General features: G+C 40.9%; 1 protein-coding gene across 2 annotated transcripts in view; it reads right to left on the minus strand.

Annotated features, from left to right (window-relative positions):
- Slc2a3 (solute carrier family 2 member 3) overlaps window positions 1-23,830 on the minus strand; it is a 79,971-nt gene that overhangs the window by 23,527 nt on the left and 32,614 nt on the right. Inside the window, exon 1 of one of the 2 annotated variants that reach the window (XM_074076127.1) lies at window positions 15,986-16,011. The exons of the other annotated variant lie outside the window; for it this stretch is intronic. The gene's annotated coding sequence lies outside the window, so the exon portion shown is untranslated. Of the gene's footprint in view, window positions 1-15,985; window positions 16,012-23,830 lie in introns of those variants that run through there. 2 annotated transcript variants of the gene reach the window in all.

Below are 23,830 nucleotides of genomic sequence, written 5' to 3' on the forward strand. Positions count from 1 at the left end.
AAGAACTCCTACAACTCAACAACAGGAAAATCAAATACCCGATTAAAAAAGGAGCAAAGAAGCTAGGCATGATGGCACACACCTGCAATCCCAGCACTTGGGAGACTGAGACAGGAAGATTTCAAATTCAAGTCCATCCTGGGCTACCTAGTGAGACCTTATCTAAAAAAAAAAAAAAAAAAATATACAGATGGCCAATAAGCATATGAAAAAATGCTTAACATTGTTAATAACTGGAGAAATGCAAACCAAAAGTACAATGAGATATTGGCTACTAGTGACTGTGCTGCCAAAGCAAGTGTGTTAAGATGGCTTAGTAAATAACAGCGTGTGGAAAACCTGGAACCCATGTGCACCGGCAATGAAATTTTAAGATGGTGTAACTGCTATGCAAAAGTGTGGAGGTTCCTTAAAAAATTAAAAATAGGACTACCATATGATCTAGCAGTCCCACTTCTGGGTATCTATTTACCTATTAAAAGAACTGAACTAGGATCTTTGGTTTTTTTCTCTCATTATTTTGGAAATGGGGTCTCGCTTTTTGCCCTTGGCTGGCTTGGATCGAGATCCTCCTATTTCATGCTTCCTGCCATAGCTGGGATGACGGGTGTGTTCCACCACATCAGTTTTTTTCTGTTAAAAAGTTGGGGAGATAGGGTCTCCTATTGCCCAGGGTTGGCCTGGAAATACAGTCCTCCCAATTTCAGCCTCCCTTTTATGTGCCACCTTGATTAAGATGGAGTCTCACTATTTGCCTGGGCTGGCCTCAAAATGTGGTCCTTTGGATCTCAGCCTCCCAAGCAGCTAGAATTATAGGTGGCAGCTGGCTTGGTTTTTTGTTTGTTTGTTCGTTTGCTTGTTTTTTTGACAGAGTTCCATAGCCCAGGTTGGCCTGAAGCTCATTATGTATCCCAGGCTGGCCTCAAACTCATGATCTTCCTGCCTCCACCTTCTGAGTGCTGGGATTATAGATATACACCATCACACTGGCTTTGACATAGCATCTTGAAGAGGTATTTGTGCACCCATGTTCACAGGAGCATTCTTTACAACAGCCAAGAGGTAGAAGCATCCCAAGTGTCCACTGACCAATGAACGGATAACTGCTATGCATACAATGGCATTTATTCAGCCTTCAAAGGGAAGAAAATCTTGCCACATGCTTTCACATGACTGAATCTGAGGACGTTATGCTTAGTGAAGTAAGCCAGTTACCAAAAGATGAATACTACACGATTCCATTTACAGGAGGTACCTAAAGTACTTGAATTCATAGAATCAGAAAATGGAATGCTCAGTGGGCGGAGAAAGGGAAGTAGTTGCTTAATGAGTATAGAATTTTAGACGTGCAAGATGAAAAATTCTGGAGACCATTTCACAACAATGGGAAAAGCCTTTAATATGATTGAAATATACACTCAAAATGATTCATGTGCTGTGTAAGTCAGCTTTGTGTCACTGTGGCAAATGCTTGACATGACCAACTTATAAAGAGGAAAGCTTTATTTTGGCTCACAGTCTCAGAGGTTTCAGTCCATGGTTGTTTGGCCTTGATGCCTTTGGGTCTGTCGTGGCACCGCACAGCATTGCTTGGAGCATATGGCATGGAGAATGTGTGTTCACCTTATGGCAGTCAGGAAGGGAGGGAGGAAGGAAGCACAGGAGCTAAAGCACTAATATCCACTTCAAAGGCATGTCTGCCAATACCTAAATTCTCCCAGTAGGCCCCACCAACTAAAAGTTTCACCAGCCACCAACAATGCCAAGGGCTGGTGACCAAGCCTTTAACACATGGGCCACTGGGGAGACACTTATCCAAATATCTTGACTGTGGCAATCATTTCACAATATATATAGCTATCAGATTATCCTGTGAGGCTGTGCCAGGCCTTAAGTGATAGCAAGTGCCAGGATCTGAGTTCAAACCCCAGTACCACACACGCACACACACACACCAATCACCATGTGTACAGATTAAAAATACACAATTTTATCTATTACTTATACCTCAATAAAGCTAAGAAAAATTAGAATTTAAAGCTATAGCTGTGGTAAAAATGATTAATATGGGCTTCTTAGCTGGGTGCCGGTGGCTCACGCCTGCAATCCTAGCTACTTGGGGATCTGGAGGATCCAGGTTAAGAGGACATCCAGGGCACATAGTTCTCAAGACCCCATCTCCAAACTAACCAGAGCAAAATGGACTGAAGGAGTGGCTCAAGAAGTAGAGTGACTGCTTTGTAAGTATGAAGCCCTGAATTGAAACCCCAGTTCTCCCAAAAAAGAAAAAGAGAGAGAGAGAGAGAGTGAGAGAGAGAGAGAGATGGGAGACTTTACTCTCATTTCCTGAGTGGGGAACAGGAAATACCCACCCCCATGTCTCCTTACTTTATCCTGTTAAACTAAAATAAATCCTTGCTAAACGTCAAAAAAAATAGTTGAGATGATTAATTTTGTTATGCAATTTTTACAATTTTTACCACAATAAAAAGAATGAAAACAAAAAACTAATGGGTTTTGCCTTGCCAGGATTGTGGAGTTCATTGAAAAACCAATGGGTCACTCCTTTCTTCTTCCTCATTTCTCCCTTTCATCTGTCTGTTGGCAATGACTAGCGTATGCCTGTCCTACCATTATATTTTGAAAGCACGTAACTTGTATTCATATCTGACTTTCAGATGAGACTATATCTAGAATTGATGGATTGAAACTTTTGGATAGAGATGATGGTATTCTGTATGTGAGGAGGACATGAACTGGGGAGGTGGGCAGTGGTTGAAGTGTTATGAACTGAGTTGTGTCTTAAAATTCATATGCTGAACCCCTTAGAATGCTAACTGTATCCGGAGATGGGGCTTTGCAAAAGGTAGTTATGGTTAAATGAGGTCATAAGGATGGACCCTTAATACAATATGACTGGTGCCCTCACAAGAAGAGCCAGTAGGCATGTGCACGCACAGAGCAAAGGCCATGTGAGAAAATAATGAGAAGGCAGTCATCTACAAACAAGGGAGTGCTATAGTTGGAATCTTGAATGTACCCCAAAGGCCTGGTCCTTAGGATGGTGCTACTGGGAGATGGTGGTACCTTTGGTAGGTGGGAGCCTTGTGAGAGGTACTCGGATCACTGTGGTCACCAATCTTTCCTCTTTTTCTTGCTTCCTGTCCATGTGGTAAGTAGTTTTGCACAGTCATGTGCTCTGGCCATGATATGCTGCCTCACCACAGACCCATAGTAATGGCCAACTGATCATGGAGTGGAACCTCCAAGACTGTGAGCCCAAATACACTTTTTTTCTACATAAGTTGATTATTTCAGGCATTTTGTTGGAGTGATGGAAAGCTGATAACAGTGAGGTCTCAGGAAAAAACAATGTGCTGGCACCTTGATTTTGCACTTTCAGCCTCCTGAACTAAGTACAAATTTCTGTTGTTTGAGCCACCTGTCTGTGGCATTTTGTTGTGGCAGCCTAAGTCAACTAATAAACACACAATAAAAAACCAAATATTTAAGTAATGTCAAGTAACAATAAGGGAACACTTTGAAGACCAGTATACAAAGTCAGATGGTAAAGAATGGGATTGAGATAGGGTTGTCCAGGTTGCTCTCTCAGTAAAGGTGACTTGTTAACAGAAACCTGAATTACATGAGGGAGTGAGGGAGTAAGCCTCAGGAGTTTCTGTGAGATAGCATTTCAAGCAGAAGGCTTTTCAAATGCGAAGGCGCCAAAAGGAGGATCCGTGCTTGGCTTGAGTGTCAAAAGGCAGATTTGGCAGGACTGGAGAAGCAGGGATAGAGCTGTAGGAGAAATGATAGCTGATGTCTGATCATATGTGGCACCATAAGCAATGGTGGAGGTTCTGGACTATATTTTAAGTGTGGCAAAATTCAAGGAGCTACAGTGCCATTTAAAGTTTTTGAACAAAGGAATGCCATTAGTTTATGTTTTAGAAAAAAACCTATTTTCTTTTGAGTGGAGAAATGCTGAAGGAGGGTCCAAGCGCATGAATGTGTGTCTCCTCCAAATTCATGTTGAATCTTAATCCCCATTGTGTTGCTATTAAGAAGTGATTAGGGACTGGGGTGTAGCTCAATGGAACAGTGCTTGCCTAGCATGCAAGGTCCTGGGTTCTATCCCAAGCACAAGTGGTAGTGGTGGAGGGGATGGAGTGATTATATATCACAAGGGCTCTACTTTCATGAATGGATTAATGCCTTTTAAAAAGGGCACCAGAGAGTTTGTCCCTTTTTTTTTTTTTTTTGCCTTCCATCTTCCATCAGTGAGGACACATTTTTGTTCCCTCCAGAGGTTGCAGCAAAAAGGACCCCTCTTGGAACCCTCACCAGACAGCAAAGCTGCCAGTTGCTTGATCCCAAACTTCTTAGTCGTACGAACTATGAGAGGTATATTTCTATTATTTATAAATTACTTATTGTTAAAGCAGCACAAATGCACAGAGCACAAAAGCAGCAGCAGAGGGACCAGCTCAAAGGCTACTGGTCCAAGTGAGAAATGACAGGGGTTAGAGTGATAGTGAGTTGTTGCTGAATTTAGATATATTTTCAAGGTGGAACCAACAAGATTAACTGATGGTCTAGATATCAGCATGAGAGGAAAAGAGGAAGCAAGAATGATATGGCCAAAGAAACTGGAGAACTGGAGCTGCCATTTACTTCAACCAGGAAGTGGGTTTTGATGAGTGTATAATGACATGTTTCTTCCATTACGGTATCACACAGAACAGTTTCACTGCATTAAAAATCCCATGTTCTGCCCTCCTTTCTCTCCTTCCCCAGCCACTAGCAACCACTGAGCATTTCATCGTCTTCGTCATTTTACCTTTCCCAGCATGTCATAGAGTTGGACCCATGAGATAGCCTTTGCACATTGGCTTCTTCTATTTATGCACTTAAATTTCCTTCATGTCTTTGTTTTGAAGACAGGGTCTCAATATGTAAGGTTGGCCTTCAACACACTTCATAGCCCAGCCTGGCCTCAAACTCATGATCCTCTTGCCTTAGCCTCCCAGTGCTGGGATCACAGCCACCATGCTTGGCACCTTCACGTCTTTTTGTGGCTTGATAGCCTATTTGTTTTTAATCACTGAACACCATTCCATTAGATCAATGTACTTCAGTTTATCTATCTGGCTACTTAAGGACATCTTGGTTGCTTCCAAGTTTTAGCAATTATGAATAAAGCTGCTATAAACATTTGCATGCATGTTTTTGTGTGAATGGAGGATTTCAACTCATTTGGGTAAAGTTCAAGGAAGATGATCTAGGGATCATAAACGAGTGTTTTAAATTTCAATTTAAGTGCTAATAGGGAACACAGACCATTGCTTGCATAAGGCAAAGAGGGTTCTTTCAGTTTCTTAAATTTATTCTTACAATACTCATAAAACTATAAATGTCCTTCCTTTTCTGGGTAGCTATTATCATTATCACCAGGATACCCCTGCCTGGCTTAGTTATAGGAAAATAGCTATATGATAACTGAAGTACTCATGCTGACTCACATCCACCCTTTCAAAAACCATAACCACAGGCCAGCCTGTGGACATTGTTTCATAATTAAAGGCCTCTGTTCTTTTGGCAGGGCTCTTCCCTAATTTGATGGCCCTCAAGCCTGGCAGAACCTAATCTCTCAGAAAAGACGCAAATTCTCAAGGTGGAAAAAGACTATAGAGCTCCAAGTGTGTTTATTCTGAGGTTATAAGATGAACTAGGCAAGTATACAAACCCAAGAAAGTAAATGCAAATGTTGTATTTCAGTGTGATTTTCTGAGGAAAGCACCAAAATCTCGCAGTGTCAAAAAGACTCAGGAAACAGCTACAGGGGCTGCCAAGCATTGAGAGTTGTAGGAAGGGGAAGAAGAATGCCTCTCTCCCATAGTCCTTGGGAAACTGCAGGGTGGGAACTGCAGGCATTGTCTGTTCTCCTCCTACCATTCAGGATGGTCTGGCTCCAGGTGGACTCACAAAGGACAATCCCTGTGTAAACCAGAGACTCTAATTCCTTCCTAGCAGTGGGGAGCTTGAGACACAGCATTCTCTCTGCTGCAGGGATAATGCTGGATTAGGATTAGGATACTTGGGCAAGAAGAAGCATCCTCAGAACAGTCTCTGAAGAGACTGAAATGTTCAATTGTCCAAGCAGCTGCTGTTAACATTTTAGCATTTGCCTTTAGCCCCCTGACAAGGAAGAAATGTGAAGCAGTGGAGACAAACTCTCTTACACTAAACAGAACTGTGAGCTGCTTCTTCCTTCCATACTATGTGCACCAAACAAAATTTTCCTACATTTGATTTGATGCCTATTCTATTGTACATGTTTCATTTACAAGTGCCATGTAATCTGTGTTGCAAAAAAACCAACCAAATAAATAAAAACAGCCTCCCTAATGGGAGCATCCTTCTCACAAGTAACCCAGGCTGTTGACCTTACTTTCAGCCTCCAGTTGAATGACAGTCACAGAAATATTTGGATGAGGCGGGCCCAGAAACCAAAGAATCTCTTCTAGTCTGTGTTTCCCCTCTAGTTTAGCCCCGCCCACCTTTTTTTTTTTTTTTTTGGAGGCAACTGCGTAAGCAAGTGCAGACGTGCACTGCAGACCGTCAGCTGGTCAGCTGAATCTCCATCACTCAAAGTGGATCAGACATTCCTGTCCCTTCTTTATCTACATCTCCCCACCTTCTATGGAATTTTATTTTTCGTGATGATGTTGCCTAGGAATGCAGCCAATCTCTCTCTCATTGTCCTGTTTTACTTTATCCTCTTTGGTTCTAGGTCTCTATTGGGCAAGAATCTACACAATCTCATGAGTGTGAAAAACCCTGAGTACATGCATGGTTGGATGCAAACTTATTGAATGAATATGCACCTATTTTAAAAATGAAGTGTTGCCTCTGATGGCCCATTCCCACAGTCCTGTATCTGTCCAAATGTTCAAATATAGGGAAATTACTTTGATTACAATCACATTCCAGGCAGACACTTTAGTACAATTTTATTCCAATTATACAAGACTGCTTTAAGCTAATTTATAATAAGCAAGTTTGTGTTTTTACAGAATTCAGAGGAAAGTGATAATCCATTAAATCCTAGACCCTGACAAGTGGTCCTATAAGGGTTTTGGGCCTTTCCTCAATATTCTCTGTCTAGTTCCCTTCAATGTTAGTAATATGCAGCAACAGTCAACACACTGATAGCCAGAGTGAAGAAAGACAAATAGCCTGAGAAATCCACGAGAAGATGTAGGTCTGAATTCATTCATGCAACAGTATATGCCAGGCCTAGTTTTAGACATTGGGGTACTATAGTAAAGGTGGCAAGGGTTTCATTCCCTGCTTACTTGGAGCTTAAATTCTGGTGGGGTGGAATTACATATACACATTTTCACGTTTTCTTTCTTTTTATCTCCTCTTCTCATGTCTCTCCTTTCACATCCCTTCTCTTTGATGCAGGCTATGAAATTTTGTAGCCTAGGCTGGCCTTGAACTTGAGATCCTCCTGACTCAGCCTCCTGAGTGTTGAGGTTAAGGAGTGTTATGCACCACCATGTTCAGCAAGTACTATTTTAAAGCAAATGTAGTTAAGAACATAGATTCTGGTGCCAGACATCCTGAGTTTTAATACTAGCTCTGCCACTTCCATTGCATGGTCTTGGGGAGGTCATTCAGCTTCTATTTCTTCATGTACAAATGAGAGCAATAATAGTCTACTTCATAAGATTTGTTATGAGAATTAAATTAAGTCACTTAATATATGCAAAGTACTGAAAATAGTGTCTGGTATATAGAAAGCATCATATAAGTGTACAATTAAAAAATGAAATAAACATATCCATTTAATTTCATGGACACAGAAGTCACTCTGTATCCATGCTCAGAGATACAGAAGTCACTCAAGTCAGTTAATGTCTACATTCTCATTTCCTCACATTTTTTAGGAGGCAGTACTGGGGTTTGAACTCAGGGCCTCTCACTTGCTAGGCAAGCACTCCACCACTTGATCCATAACCAGCCCTACTCCCTGTTGTTTTTAAGTATCTAAACTTAGACTTTCCAAAGATTCTTCAATTACATGTGAAGAGTCAGACAAATCACCACAGAAACATTCTTCTCTGCAATAGTAGTAATAGGCTTTTCTGAAATCAAAGCATTTTTTATGGTCAGTTACTTATCATGTAACCTCATTTAAAATCCACAGCAGTATTTTAACTTCAATATTATCAACTTGATTTACCACAAGAAATCTCTAGTTAATGTGCTTAAGGACCCATGGTTTGGGGCAGAATGAACTGTCTGAGTGTACTATACTATATTCCTATAGATTTAAAGATGGATATATCCAGTAAAAGTTAAGAAAAAATATCAGGGACAGCTAAAGTAGCTCCATCCCCACCCCCCACCCCATCATTGCTAGAAGTGGAGCCTATTCTTGCTCCTTCTTAGGCAACCTGTCATAAACAGGAAACATGGCCTGGGTACAAGAAACCTGCTGGTGATATGTGGCTGTTGAAGAGTTATAGGAAAAGGGGCATGCCCTCCCCACAGGTTCAGTAAAGACCTCATCTGGGGCTAAGTACAGCAGATCCTCACAGGTGGAGGGAAGATGAAGACAGCAGGAGGGGAGGCTGGATGAGGGAAGCTCTTGCTCCTTGCCAGTGTTCACTCTGTTAGCAAGAAACACCTTAGAATACTGACTTTGGAGAACTGATTATCTCCCCACTCAGTCAGACTAGGGATCTGCAAACTATGGTGCTAGAGACAAATCCAACTCAACTCCTGTTTTTTTATAGTTTTGGTGCTGGGATTTGAATCCAGGGTCTTGTACATGCTAGGCAAGTGCTCTACAAGTTCCCTCCAAGCCTGTTTTTTTTGACCACCCATAAACTAAGAATGGCTTTTACATGTTAAATGGTGGTGGTGGGAATTAAATAAGAATAGTATTTCATGACTTGTGGGTTATGTGAAATTCAACTTTAAGTGTCCACAAGTATTTTTTATTTTTATTTTGTGGTGGTAATGGGGTTAGGGCTTGTGCTTGTTAGGCAAGCTCTCTAATACTTCAGCCACTCCCCCAGTGGCTAAATCTATTTAGGCAGTGCCTAAATTTGATAATATGTCAAACAAGCATGGATAGAAAATACAGGTTTTCTTTATTATCTAATAAAAGTAATGAGATATTAAGTATTTGAAACTGATCCCACACACGAATATAAAAACAGCTTGCTATATAAATATTATTGCTTTTAAGCTCTATGCCAAAAATGTTTCAGTTTCGATAGATAGGAAATCTATATGATGATTTCTTACTGTATGTTGAGTCACCTGCTGAATCACAGATCTGATCATTGATTATAATATGTAATCAGTAATAAGGTTCATGCATTTGACATGACTATCCCTTATCTTCCTCTAACCATGACCATTACAAACAATATAAAAGTATTTTTTACTGGTGGCTTGGTGATACCCAAAAGGAATGGTGTGGCAAAAAACAAACTGATTTTTAAGCTGTGAGTTCCAAGATAAAGTGCACAAGTCTGCCAATCTGAGAATAAGGAAATAGAAAAATAATGAGCAATAGGGACAGGAAAAGTTTAAAATAATAATAATAGTAACAACCGGTACAAAGGTAGCATGAGTGCCTTAAATATGGTTCCAAGTATTACAAATCTCAGACACTAATAATTTTGAAGGAATATGGAAAATAACAAAGCAAAGGGAAATGAACAGATTGTACATTGTAACTGTACCACCCTATCTCAAATTTCTAGTATCTCTCCAATCCTTAGTTAACATGTACCTTGACCAAGCCCTCCACTACTGTGATGTTTCCTTATTCCTTTCTTTTTTCCCCTTTTAAAAATATCAAGTCCTACATAATTTTTTCACTTGTTTTGTGATACTGGGGATTGAACCAGGGCCTTCTGCCTGCTAAGCAAGCACTCTACCTCTTGTGCCATGCCCCCTGGCCTTTTGTTTGTATTTTGTTTCTGAGAGAGGGTCTCAGAGCCTCGAAAACTTTGCCCCAACTAGCCTTGATCTCTCCATCCTCCTGCCTTCCCTTCCCTCTTGAGTAGTTGGGATTATAGGTATGTACTACCATGCCCCATAATTACGCCTACATAATTTTTTGAAGGGGAGGGAAATACTAAGGTTTTCAAGCACAGGGCTTTACCACTTGAGCCACACCTCCGGATTTTTTGCTTTTTCGGGTAGGATCTCACTTTTGCTGGGTCTTGTCTCCACCATGATTCTCCTACCTATGGCTTCCCAAGTAGCTGGGACCATAGGTGCAAGAGTGCCATCACATCTGGCTTCATTATTATTGTTATTGTCATTATTATTGCAGTACTGGGGTTTGAACTCAGGGCTTCCCGCTTGCTAGGCAGGTGCTCTACCACCTTCCCCAAGCCACTTCCCCAAGTCCACATCTGTTTTTTTTGTTTGTTTTTGTGGTACTGGGGTTTGAACTCCTGGCCTTCACCTTGAGTTACTCAACCAGCCCTTTTTTGTGATGTTTTTTTCTGAGATATACAAACTATTTGCTGGGGCTGGCTTTGAATCATGATCTTCCTGATCTCTGCCTCCTGAGTAGCTAGGATTACAACAGACAAGAGCTACCAGTTCCCAGACCACACCTGGTTTTTTGAGTTCAGAGGCCTTGCTAACTTTGTGCCAGAGCTGGCCTTGAAACCAGATCCTCCTGATCTCCACCTCTCCAGCAGCTGGAATTACAGACATGAGCCACCAAGCCTGACCAAGCCGTACATAATTTTCAAAGTTCCACATAATTTCATGATATGATTGTTCTGATTCATGTTTCCAAGTTCTGATTTGGCCCATTAGGTGTGTTTAAAGCATAACATGCTTGGATTTTCTAAAACTGGCCTACAGTATGTCAGATGCTGTTCCAAAGATGTGTCATATGCCGAACAAAACGTTATATTAAATGGATGGACATACTAAGCACATAACTAAAATACAACAATAGAATGTCATGATACATGAATCTAATTTTAAGAACGTGGTGCCTCCTTTTTGACATAGTGTGAAGGAAAACAAAGACACGAAAAATAGAAGAATTATTAACAGCTGAACAGTAAGGAAAATGACGGCACAAGGAATCTTTAACTTCACTTTCCCCTTTCATGGTTTCTGATTATTTCTCTTGAGGCACTTCTGCAATGGCAGGTTGCAAACCAACCCCCATCGGCCTGCAACCTTCTTTTCCTCCATTTCCCAACACGGTTCCCTTTTTTGAGAGAACTGTATTCTTACTGTCTTCCATTCCCATCTTCCCCGGGTGCCCTGGAGATGGCCCCAGGGTCTCGCAGAGGAGCGCTTTACCGCTGAGCTGCTCCCGAACTCCCTTCCCCCCACGCCCGGCCCCCCGTCGTGCCTTAGGTTCTCAGCATTTCGGCTACTTGGAATTACCCCTTTCCCCCTCTTTTAAGGGCGCACAGCATCCCAGGCAGTGCGCTTTCTCCCTGTCGTGAGCGCCAGTCTTCTTCTCTAGCTTCTTCCCCCTAAGGCTTTCCACTTTCCATCATCTCTCCATCCTTTACTCAAGAAAGGCTGGAGGAGGAGACCGAAGGAGAAACAGAACAAAAATGCGCGCGTCTGTGCATCGGGTGGGAAAGGGAGAGCGCGCCCCCGCGCCGCTCGGGTCGCGGCGGGGCGGGGCGGGGCGGGGCGGGGCGCGGACGCACACGCATGCGGGCGCTGGGCGCGGTGGGCGCCGTGCCACTCCGCACGTCCTCGCGGTGACGGGAAGGCAAGGCTCACCCGGACGTCTCGCAAGTCCCCAGCGCTCCCGGCAGATGCCGGGAGGAGCCGGCAGGGCTCTCAGCCGATTGGCTAGAGAAAGTTGCAATTTTCAGGAATCAAGGCATCTCCAGGGAGCCGCAGAACGTTCTGCAAGAGGTTGCCTTGATGGCAGATGGTTTTGGTCTAGGCAACTGGTCCTCCAACATCCCTGTCCCATTCCGTCGCACCCCGACAACTGTCTCTTGAGCGGCAGCGCCTTCTTTCCCTCCTACAGACACCCCACGTCTCAAATTTACGTTTCCACGCGAAGTGCTTCTGTAAAAACCCTTTCCCTTCGTTACGCCTCACAACACGCTGATTCTTTTTCCTACATTTTATTAATGTATACAATAACACCCTCACATTTTAAGTGTACAGGCCAATGACTTTTGACAAACGTGGACATACTTTTTATGCCTGTAACCACATCACCACATAGATTTGTACCTTCTCAGAGAGTTTCCTCTGCACCCTCATTTACACATCTTATAAGTTTTTTCTCCATACATTCATTTTTTTCATATATTGGCAAATATTAAGCACTTACTAATGAACCAAACACTTGGAGATACAGAAATAAGAAACTAGAGCAAATCAGTTTAAAAAGGAGACGCGGGTACCTAGGCGCACGTGTTTTACTATTCCTCCACCTATGTACAATATTTCTGATACCCCTCCCCCTCACACCTTTTTTAGCTCCTTAGACTACAAGGTCAGTTTACTAATCCTTCCTGAGAAATTCGTTGTTTTCTTTTTTTTTTTCTTTCTTCCTGAGGAAGGCCGAAGGCAAAGAAACCCTCAGACTTAGAATTGGTGCTTAGTAGAAAGCCCTGTGGGAGATGAAGGAAGAATTTCCCGGAGGGGAGGGGGCATGCCCTAATGAAACGGGAATATCACAGGTGCTGTTTCAAAAACAAGTGTGTAAAAGTATGGGAGGGCAGTTGTAAAAAAGCTCCTAGATGGCTCCTTGGCCAGGGCAGACAGGATGTGAATCCCTGGAATAGACTCATAAAAGAATGTCACCGTGGGCCATTGAGTTTAATTAGACACTAGAAAAGACCCGAAAGTAAGCTGCTGAGAAAAGCTGAGGAAAAGCAGACCTCTCCTCCCCAAAGGGTGTGCTGTGGCCGGGAGGGTGAAAACCAACCTAAGAGAAGTAGGCATAGGTCACAAAGATGAAAAATAAGAGAGGAAGGAAGAAATCACAAAAGGAAAAGAAAATCCTAAACCCTAAATTTGCTGCAATGTGAATGTAAACCCTGCCCTCTTCCTGACCAGTGACACAGGGTTTCCACTTCCTTTCACAGTCATGTTGCTCAAGCCTAGAAACCAGATAGCTGATCATCAACTTAGAATGAGGGATAACCTCTAGATCTTCAAATCACATGTTTAACTTAGTTCTCTAGAAATGGTGGGGGCTGTTAGAACGTAAACATTTCAAGAGAAAAGAATGAGTCAGCTAGTCATGTTAGAATTGAGGGTGAGATTTTCTGTTTTACTCAAGAACACACACAGTAAACAGGTAAAAATGCACTCATCTCTCAGTTGGCAGAGTGGCTCAAGTAGTAAGGGTGCCTGCCCAGCAAGTGTGAGGCCCTGAGTTCAAACTCCAGTACCATATACACACACACAAAGTACTCATCTCAAGTATACATCTGGGTATCTTTATTATTTTTTTTCTTTTAAATCTGTATTCACCTGTTAACCACAACTCAGATCAAGATCTGGATTCTAGAACATTTCTACCTCCCCAGGTTTCCTTGTGCTGGTTCTGGACTATAACATCCCTCCGCTGAGGGAACCACCACACTGATTTCTGTCATCAATTAATTTTGTTGTTCCCGATGTGAATGTAAGTGGAGTCATAGAATATATACTTTTTGGTGCAAACAGATTTGTTTATTTTGTTTTTCCATTGAACATGGTGTCTGTAAATATTGTGTGGTATGTATCAGTGTTTCATTCTGGTATCCCCAAGTAGTATTCTATTTATGGATATGCCAAAGTTTATCTGTTCTTCTAGTGATGTTCACGTTATTGCTTCCACTTCTGATTCATTATATACATTTTTGTCACTTGTCAAGTGTATGAATGTTTTTCTCCTAAGTACATACTTAGGAATGGGATTTCTGGGTTGCTATTCTTTGGCAATACATAATAAATCTTTTGCAGGGCTGGGGATCAACCCCAAGGCCTCATGCTAGCAATATTAGAATTGAGGGTGAGTTCTTCTTCCTTTTTTAAGAAGTACACATATAAGCATTTTATCATTGAGCTATACCCCTAGGCCAAAATATTAAATTCTATACCAAAAAAGTGAGCTACATCTTTGCCTTATTATGTGTGGTATTTTAATAAAAGTATTTTTTGTTTTGGTGGTACTGGGGTTTGAACTCAGGGCCTCATGCGTGCTAGGTAGGCACTCTCCCACTTGAGACACTCCGCCAGCCCAATAAAAATCTTTTATATACATTATCCTAGAAAATCTTCAAAACATTTGTAGTAAATAGAGTAGGTAAAACTGTCTCCATTGTTTTGTGATAGGGTTGCACTATGTAGCCCAGGTTGGCTTCAAACTCTTGATCCTCCGGCCTCAATCTCCTGAGTGCTGGGTGTCAGAAATGTGTACCACCACACCCAGCCATTATTTTTATTTTTACAGGCATAGAAACAAACTCAGTGAATTTAAATGCCCCAATATTTCTGAGTGTGAACTGGAATTAGAAACCAAATATGCTCAAGTTAATTTTTCCTTATAGATTCCTTCTCATGTGAATGGACAAAGTCACCCAATCTATTCAAGTTTGTCTAGGACTATTAGCACCAAAAGGCACTGGATGTTTGGTTACTCTATGAAACAAGGAGTCAAATGGGTGTCAAGGCTTGAAAATGGGCAGATAAAACCCAAAACCTGAGTCAGGCACAGTGGCTCATGCCTATACTTCCAGCTCTCGAGAGGTTGAGGAGGGTGAGTTTGAGGCCAGTCTGAAAAACACAGTGAGACTCTTCAAAAAACAAAATAAGACAAAACAAAAAACAATGAGTAACTGTGTCGGCTCATTCAAGCTCCCTCATTCTCAAAGGAAAAGATATTTTTAATCAAGAAACAATGCAGTATCCACGTTTATGCACTACATATGTTACCTCTACTCCTTGACACTACAGACCATCTAGACTACTGCTCCTTAAACTGTGGTTCATAGACCAACAGCATCAGCATTTCCTGGGAAACCCCCATTCCTCCATTTCCCCAGATTTACAGAACCAAGATCAGTAGAAGTGGAGCTCAGGCATTTGTGTTCAACAAGCTCTCCAGATCCGGGTCAAAGGAAGCAGTGGGAGATGACAGCTAATTTCCCTTATGCACATAATGTATCTGGACGTTTTAAGAATCTCTGGGCAGAATGACTCTATTAACTCATTGAGTAGCCTTTCTCTATATGAAACAAATCGCATTGTTGGTAAAAATCTTGATTACTTATTTAGTCTCTTATTTTCCCTGGTCCTATATAAGTGAGAAAAATATCATTTCACAGTTGGTGAGGTTTTTTTTTTTCAGTGCTGGGGATCAAATCCAGGTTTTTTTGTTTTGTTTTTTGGTGGGACTGGGATTTGGACTCAGGGCTTCAAGTTTATAAACAGTCACTCTATTGCTTGAGCCACACCTCCAGTCCATTTGCTCTGGTTATTTTGGAGATGGGGATCTCTCAAAGTATTTGTCTGAGGTTGGCTTTGAACCACGATTCTCCCAATCTCAGCCTCTCAAATAGCTAGAATTACAGATGTGAGCCACTGGTGCCCAATTTCCCTTCAGGTTTTGTGTAACTCGGCTGGCATCAATCATCATAGTTTGTACTCTGTTTCAGGACTCAATCAAATGTTCACCATCCAACTCCAACTCCGCCTTCTTTGTGCCCATGTATTCTAGCCCACTCATCTTTTTCCTTCCTCCCATTTTTCCCCAGAGAGCGGTTGCTATGGGGATAGTTTCGTCATATAAGCCAGCTGGTAGAGAAAAAAGCAGTGACAGAAGCAAAATGGGAAAGAGTGCGGAGAAAGAAAAATAAAAGACTAAGGCAAAAGGACCAGGAGCCAACATAGATGAGAACTGAGACAGTCAAGAGAAGAACTACACAAGAGATAAAATGCCAGAACAAATTACCTTACATAATGGATGGAGGCACTGCCCAGTTAGAGGAACAGAGTAGAGGAACCAAGGCAACAGACATAAGCAGACCCTGGGGCCTGAAATATATGTGGAGACACAGGAGAGGAGAGCCCCAGTCAGATGATGAACCAGATCACACTGGACTGAGCAGACAGCAGCTGCAGATTGATCCTGGCTATGAACAGTTCCTAGGAAGTGTTTATTTGTCCTCATCTGCCTTTCTGAGTCACTCCTGTTTCCCGGGAAGGGAGCATTGGGAGGTTATAAAGAGTGTACCTTCACTTCTCCATTGTCTTCCACTTCTTTTTCTTGCATGTGGTTTTCCCACTTGCACAGAAAGAAACCTCCCTAAGGCAACCAAAGGCTAGGAATATTTCCCCTAGACATAAATTTGTGTCTTTGTTTTATTTTTTGCGTGTTGGGATGAACCCAGGGCCTCATGCACACTACCACTGAGCTACAATCCCAGCCCTTGTGTCTTGACTGTTCTATCTCTTCAATATTTGTATTGCAACATTTTCATAACTCCCTCTTTCTTGTTATTTTCCCCTTATGTCTTTCCATTCTCTTTTCTAATTTTTTGGCAGTTTGAACTCAGGACCTCACACTTGCTAGGCAGGCGCTTTATGACATGAGCCACTCCACCAGCCCTCCATTCTGTTTTCATCTCTCCCTTTCCCTATAGTCATCCTTGTCTTCCTATCTGGCCAGTTTTGCTTATTCCAATTCCACTCTGTTTTCATCCATTAGTTGAGTTTGTACTTGGAACTCTTAATCTTTGAACAAGATAACATCTTGCTCAAACATCTCTAAATCCAGGAAGAGTGGAATGAGGTGGTGGTGGTGGTTGTTTGTTTGTTTGTTTTGTTTCGAGACAGGATCTCACTATGTAGTCCAAGTCCTCAAACTTGGAATCCTCCTGCCTCAGCCTCCTGAGTGCTGCGATTTCAGGCATGCACTGCCATACATGGTAGGTTTTTACCCCTCAAAGGTGTTCTTGAAAAAATTATGTGCACAAGTATACACAAGGAGAAAGCCTACAAAATGCACAGCACTCTACTGAATAATGCAGGAAATGAGAATTCTGTCCTTATGGAGAGGACAAGATAAAAAGCTGAAGAAGAAGCAGAGAGTCAAGACATGTTACTCATGTGGGAGTGACCAGAAAGGTGTCTTGAGGTTACTACAAAAGTTTCCCCTTATTCATGAAACATGAGTTCAAAGCCCTTCAGAGGACGCCCATACTGTGCATAGTACCAAACCCTACATACACTATGTTTTTTTTTTCATATGCATACGTACCTATGATAATTTTTTACCTTTTCACTGAAAAGTAACAATTTAGGGCTTCCCTTTGCCCTATCAACGACTTTGGTGCTTTGGGACCACTATTAAATAATAAAGTTTTAAAGCTTATGAATTATTTCTGGAATTTTCTATTTAACATTTTTGGGCTGCAGTTGCCCATGGGTAACTGAAACAGTGAAAACCAAAACTGAGAGCAAAGGGGGTCTGCTACATTTGGAATGAATCTGGGAACAGAAGGTTAAAAGCTAAGAGAGACTAAGGTTAAAAAGGGCATTTGGTAGTAAGATGGAAAGGCCTGGGAAAATGTGGTAGGAAGTTTGTGGGGGAGCCTGAGGAACAGTGCTTAGTCCCCTTTAGTTTACTGGGATCCAGGAAAATATAATGCTGGAGCAGCAAATTCGGGCCATGCTGCAACAGTCTTTGAATACCATGATGCTTCTTTGAGTGTAAGCTCTCAGGTAGGGAATGAAGTAAAATCGTATTATATATTTTTTTCTTTTTCACAGAAACCACATCGTACTTGTACTCTGGATATGTCAACTGTGTCACTTTATTTTATATTCTTCACCTCAATTAACATGTCTTCTTCTCCTTCTGTGTTTTCTTTATTGTTGTTGTTTTAAGTGCTGGTTTTGGAACCCAGGGTCTTACACTTTACCACTGAGCTGCATCCCCAACCACTGTGCTGTTTCTAATCTTGCCTTTCCATTGTTTCTCTCAACCCCAACCCTGAAACGCTGAAGCTTGGTTGCTTCACTTCACTCTCCTATCCAATGATTCAGTCAGAAGGCTCTCTGGAGAGAAACCAACTTGGTACAAGAGTAGAAAGTGTTTTCTGCAAATAATCGGCTCTCACTTCTTCTTATAGAACAAAGACAAGGTTGAAAGTTAGAAAATCCAGGTATCACACAGACTCTGCTATTGACTTGGGATGCTACAGACTATGCTAAAAACTTGAGCTATCAAGCCTGTGTCTCAGCTTTCTTGCCGTGTGTGTGTGTGTGTGTGTGTGTGTGTGTGTGTGTGTGTGTGTGTGTGTGTGTGTGTGTGTGTGTTACTGAGGAATTACCTAATTCTAAAAGGTGGTCTCATGGCTAAAGGAAAAAGACTCTGCTGTTCTCTTTACTCTCAAGGGTTCTACAATCACACTGTCTCTACAAACTAGAATTCACACAGATAAAGTAATCTTTACAGACTGGAAGACAGGCGATAAGTTATAGAAGTATTCCAATTACTAAGGAGGTATTCACTTATTCTTCTTTCAACTATTTACTTGAAATATTTCCAAATTTTTGGAACTTTTTTCCTGGTTCACGTATGTGTTTGGTACTTGCAGACATATTCAATAAACATTTGAATGAATGGTTGAATCTCTAGCTCTAAACATAAAGGTGCTTGGGAAAGATTATTTTTTGCCATGTAGTTCTGAGTGATAACATGATTGGAATTTGAAAAATTAAAAGCATTTGAAAAAGAGCTATTAGTTGTTTCTGGGTATGGCTGAGAAAATAATTTATTTTTCCCCTTTCACCTTTAATCTCCATCAGATCTTGCTCCTTCCAGGTACTCTGAGACTGAAACTATTTACTTCTGTCTCTTAGTTGCTCTTTGTTCTTGACAGCTGCAGTTAATACAAAGAAATAAAACAGCCCCAGGAAAACATTCACGTGTTCCCACCATGGAGGACGTGCAGGGAACAGCATTCTTGTCTCCCACACCTCTACCTCTAAGTGCAATCAGTTGTGGGACCACGACTTCTGCCCCACCTATCTCTCCAATGACTAACTAGTCAACATTTTGGTAAAGTCACATTCTAAAACAGCTGCATGCTTCATTGAGGCTCGTCAAAGAACAGAGTTTAAATTGTATTTATCTAATATTAAGAGATGACAGAAAAAAAGTAGATTATTTGCCTTCTTAGGGAAAATGACTCATTTCCTTGTAGAATAAATAAAACATAGGAAAGAAAGTAAAGGCCAGAAAGGGCAATGAGATAAATGAGAGTATAATTTTCTTTTAATATCTGTATAGGAAAATAATGTCCAAATTAAATCACTGAGTACTATTACTGTTCTAAAAAATCATGACTATTGAGAGAAGTGACAAGAAATTTTAAAAATTCAAGTGAAAAAAAATAGTCTTCATTATTTTCCAACTAAATTCTGGAAATATTACCATCAGGTGTTTGGTAGGCAAAAAAGAGCAGTGATGAGTTGGAAGTAGAATTAACTCATTAAGTTGAAAACATGACATGTCAAACTTTTCCACTAAAGTTAATAAAATCAGGTAAATACTACAGTCTAGGGATTCTAAATCTATGTACTACTGATGTTTTGGACTGGGTAATTCTTTGTTATGGGGCTTGTCCTGTGCACATTGTAGGATTTTTAGCAGCATCCTTGACCACTACCCACTAGGTGCCAGCACTCTTTTCATTACAGTCATGACAACAAAACTATCTCAAGAAATTGCCAAATGTTCCTGGGGAGGAAAACCAGCACTGGCCGAGAACTACTACCTTTGGTATCGTGCACATCTTGATTTCAGCATGGCATCTGAGAAAATCTCCAATGAGAAACTGTGTAAAAGGCTGAAATATCTCAGCCATCTGAAATTCAGCTGTTTGGAAAACTAATTTTGAATATAGTTTAGAAAAACAAAGAAAAAAGTGCTTCTCATAAAGTTCAAAGCTTTACTCATAGAAAGGCTCCTTTGGCCCTCTCAGAAGGCAAATACTCTATAAATTGTTATAAAATTTTCCAAACATACAAAGCAAAATGTTAACATCTGATACAGAACTTATGTTGGTTATTTGCTTTCTGAGTCCAACAACAAAGTAGAAGAAAATTAGAAGATACATCCTATGTTACAGGAAGAGACCCGACTCACTAATGATAACAGGAAAGCAGACACATTATACAAGGCAAACATATTCTTGGAAGAGTAGCAAGTCACAGGGATAAAGCTCTACTCTTTGTGGGTGCTATTAAGGACACTTTTGTCCTTGTCATGCTACTTTAAAAGGGATGGCTACCATGATGAAATGTCATGAGGGACAGCAGGAGGAATTAGGATTCCTCCTAATTTATTTATTGGGAATAAATAAATCCTAATTATTTATTCCCAATAAAATACATTGGGGGAGAACATAATAACTTTCTTCAAATATCTGATGTGCTTCAAAAATAAGTATTTTTAGTAACTCCAGATGGAAAAGGACATCATATTTGTATTGGATTTATATTCATAAATGTAACAGAAAAGAACTTTCTGGTAATTAGATCTTGCCAATGTGTAATGAACTGCTTTATAAGTAAGTTTCTCTCTGGGCATTGGTGGTTCATGCCTGTAATCCTAGCTACGCAGGAGGCAGAGATCTGGAGGATTGTGGTTTGAAGCCAGCTTGGGCAAATAGTGTGCTAGATCCTATCTCAAAAAAACCCTTCACAAAAAAGGGTAGGTGGAGTGGTTCAAGGTGTAGGTCCTGAGTTCAAGCCCCAGTATTGCAAAAAAAGAAAAGTAAGTTTCTCACTGCTGACTTGCAGTCATGACAACAAAACTATCTCCAGGAATTTCGAGTCATGTATCTATCCCCTACTTTATGTTTCTACTTGAATGGCCAAAAAGCATGTCAATCTAAGCATAGCTAAAGGAGAAGTTCTGAGTTTTCTTCCAAACTTCCCAACATTCTCCATCTCACTATTCATCTTACCACAAAAGCTAAAAAGCTAGGAGTTACTTGGGATTTTTCTTTTCCCACATATCTTCTGTCAGTGAAAACGGTCAGCTTTATTTCCAAAATATGCCCAGATTCCTTACATTCTTGCATTTCTGCTGCCCCAGACTTGTCAAAGTCATCATAATCTGTCACTTCATCTATTGTGATAGTTTCCTAATAAGTTTTATTGATGCTACTCTTATTCTTCTACAGCTTGTATTTTTTTTGGCGGTACTGGGATTTGAACTCAGGGCTTCATGCTTGCTAGACCAGGTGCTCTACCACTTGAGCAACTCTGCCAGCCCTGTTTGGTGTTGGGTATTTTCGAGATAGGGTCTTGTGAACTATTTGCCTGGGCTGACTTTGATTCTGGATCCTCCTGATCTCTGCCTCCTGAGTAGCTAGGATTACATGTGTGAGCCATCAGCACCCAGCTATAGCTCATTCTTTAAAAAGCTAACAAAACTGTACCTGGCCCCTTCTTCCCTTTCCAGCCTCCCTGTCGATGCACCAATATCAAGATACATAGAATTTTTTTTTTTTTTTGTCCCTTATCAAGCTCTTTTCTGCCTTTGAGTATGCCTGGAGATGTCTTCACAAGATCTCCAAATGCCTGGTTCCTTTCTTGTCATTCAAATTGGAGCTCAAAAGCCACTTCCTGGTCTCGTTGACCAGGCTATCTAATGTGGCCTCTCTAGTCATCCACTATTTATTGCACTGCCTTGTTTTAATTTTTTGGTAGTTCTTATCACTACCAGAAATTATTTCTTTGATTATTGTCTGTGTCTATTACAATAGGGACTCTGAATATCAACATTATTTGCTTCGTATCTTTAATGTCTAGAAGGAGCCTAATAGATATGGATACTCAATTAGTACTTGTTTACTAAATGAGTAACCAAATAATGTAGGCAAGCTGGATAATTACTCCTACATGGAGTAGGAAATTGGACTAGTTGATTATGGAGTGCTGAACATTATTGCTAACTCAATAAGATTAGCGATTATGACTTTAAAATTGTACCAATCATTTTCCCAGTTGTGGAATTATTTTCAGCATCCTGGGTGTAGCATCAAAGAACGCTAAAGCCAGGCATGATGGTACACACCTACAATCCCAGCATTTAGGAGGCTGAAGCAGGAGGATCTTGAGTTTGAGGCCACCCTGGGCTACATAGCTCAGAGGTAGAGCACTTGCCTAGTATGCATGAAGTCCTTTGTTAAAAAAAAAACCAAAACATAAAACACATTGGCTATGGAGTGCTTATTTGGAGTTTTAAGAGGTAGCTATTCTGGTTGTTTCATTTGACTGCTTCTGAGGGTCTCAATGGGAAAAAGGGGATTATGGCTCTGTGTGCTGCATTAGAATGAACAATATTCCTAACTTATTAATGCCATTAACATTTTCTCCAATTAGTGATTTTATAGAAACCTCTGTAGTTCAACTTACTCAACAAGCAGTTATCTTTGAAGGGTTAAGCACAGGAAATACATCTTCCTAAAGCAGCAGAACTCAACGTGTAAGTAGGGTATGGAGAAATACTGCATTCGGAGAGACAAACCCTTTCCCAGCCTCTGGAAGTCCAATCACACCCCTATGTTTGCTCCATTGACCCAGATGACCAGACCTTATTACTTTTTTTTTTTCAGGAAATGGATTTTAATTTTCATTCTTTATTCTTTCCTCACTCATAATCTATTCATTCTGCAGTCCTGCTTGTTTTAGAAATTTCTGTTGTCTTCTCCATAGATTGTTATCCCAGCTATGATCCAGGATACCCTACCATTCTTCATTCTTATTCCTGCTTTAAAATTTTCAATTTCTCCTGGTCCTTCCCCTGCTGCAAAGGGATTCTAATATATTCCCATCCTGAAGTAACTTCAGTCTTATACTTCATTTCTCCAAAAGGTCCTCTGCCCTGCACTATCAAACTCCTTCAAAGAGTGAGCTATGCTCAAGACTTCTGTCTTTCCCTCCTATTCAGCATTAACAAATTTCAGAGTATCTACCAGTCTGCACAGATCAGGTTTGTACACAAAAACTGCTACTAATAATATCCTTGTATGGTGGGATTTTTATTTATTTTGTTGACATGATTATCTTCCTGTGACAACATTACCCTTGTGTGAATGTATGTTTTTCTCCCAATATGGGAGGACAGAGGTGAGACACAAAAGGGAAAGGAGAATGGTTACACAAATGTAGAAGGAAACTAGGCCTTACTCCTTTAGATTTTGCATTTAGATGGTTCGAAGACCTTCCCAGAAGAACAAGGCTAAATTGTCTTCTCACAAATTGAACTAGGCCAGAAGCTTCTCCGAGAAAACCCAGTAAGTGAACACTTCACTATAAGAGAAGTATCTATTATTCCTAAATCTTTTAACTCTTGTTTTCTTCTTCTTTTATCTCCTAGCAAGAGATAAAAAGATGGTAGACAGTCTTGCTACAACATTCCAAGCTTATCTTAACTGCATTAAGTACTGGAGTATTAAGCTAGAGTTAATGGAGAGACAGGCACTCTGCCCTTCCCATCTTCCCTTAGGCTACCAAGACGGTAGTTACAGTCTTTAGCAATAAGTTCCAAAGGAAACAGGATTTTGCTTGAAAGTTCACACATTCTTCCCCACATTCCACTGCAACCTCTGTACTGAGACTTTGGTTGTAAAAGATATCAATGACTGAATTGCAAAAACAGTGACCGGCTTGGTTGTTTTCCAATTCTACCTCTCTTCATCATTTAACCTGTTAGTGACTCCTCCCCTAACTTCTTTTGGCTTCACACCATTCTCTAGGTATTCTTCAACTTCTTTAA

Source organism: Castor canadensis, chromosome 6, assembly GCF_047511655.1.
Source record: "Castor canadensis chromosome 6, mCasCan1.hap1v2, whole genome shotgun sequence".
Classification (NCBI taxonomy): Eukaryota; Metazoa; Chordata; class Mammalia; order Rodentia; family Castoridae; genus Castor; species Castor canadensis.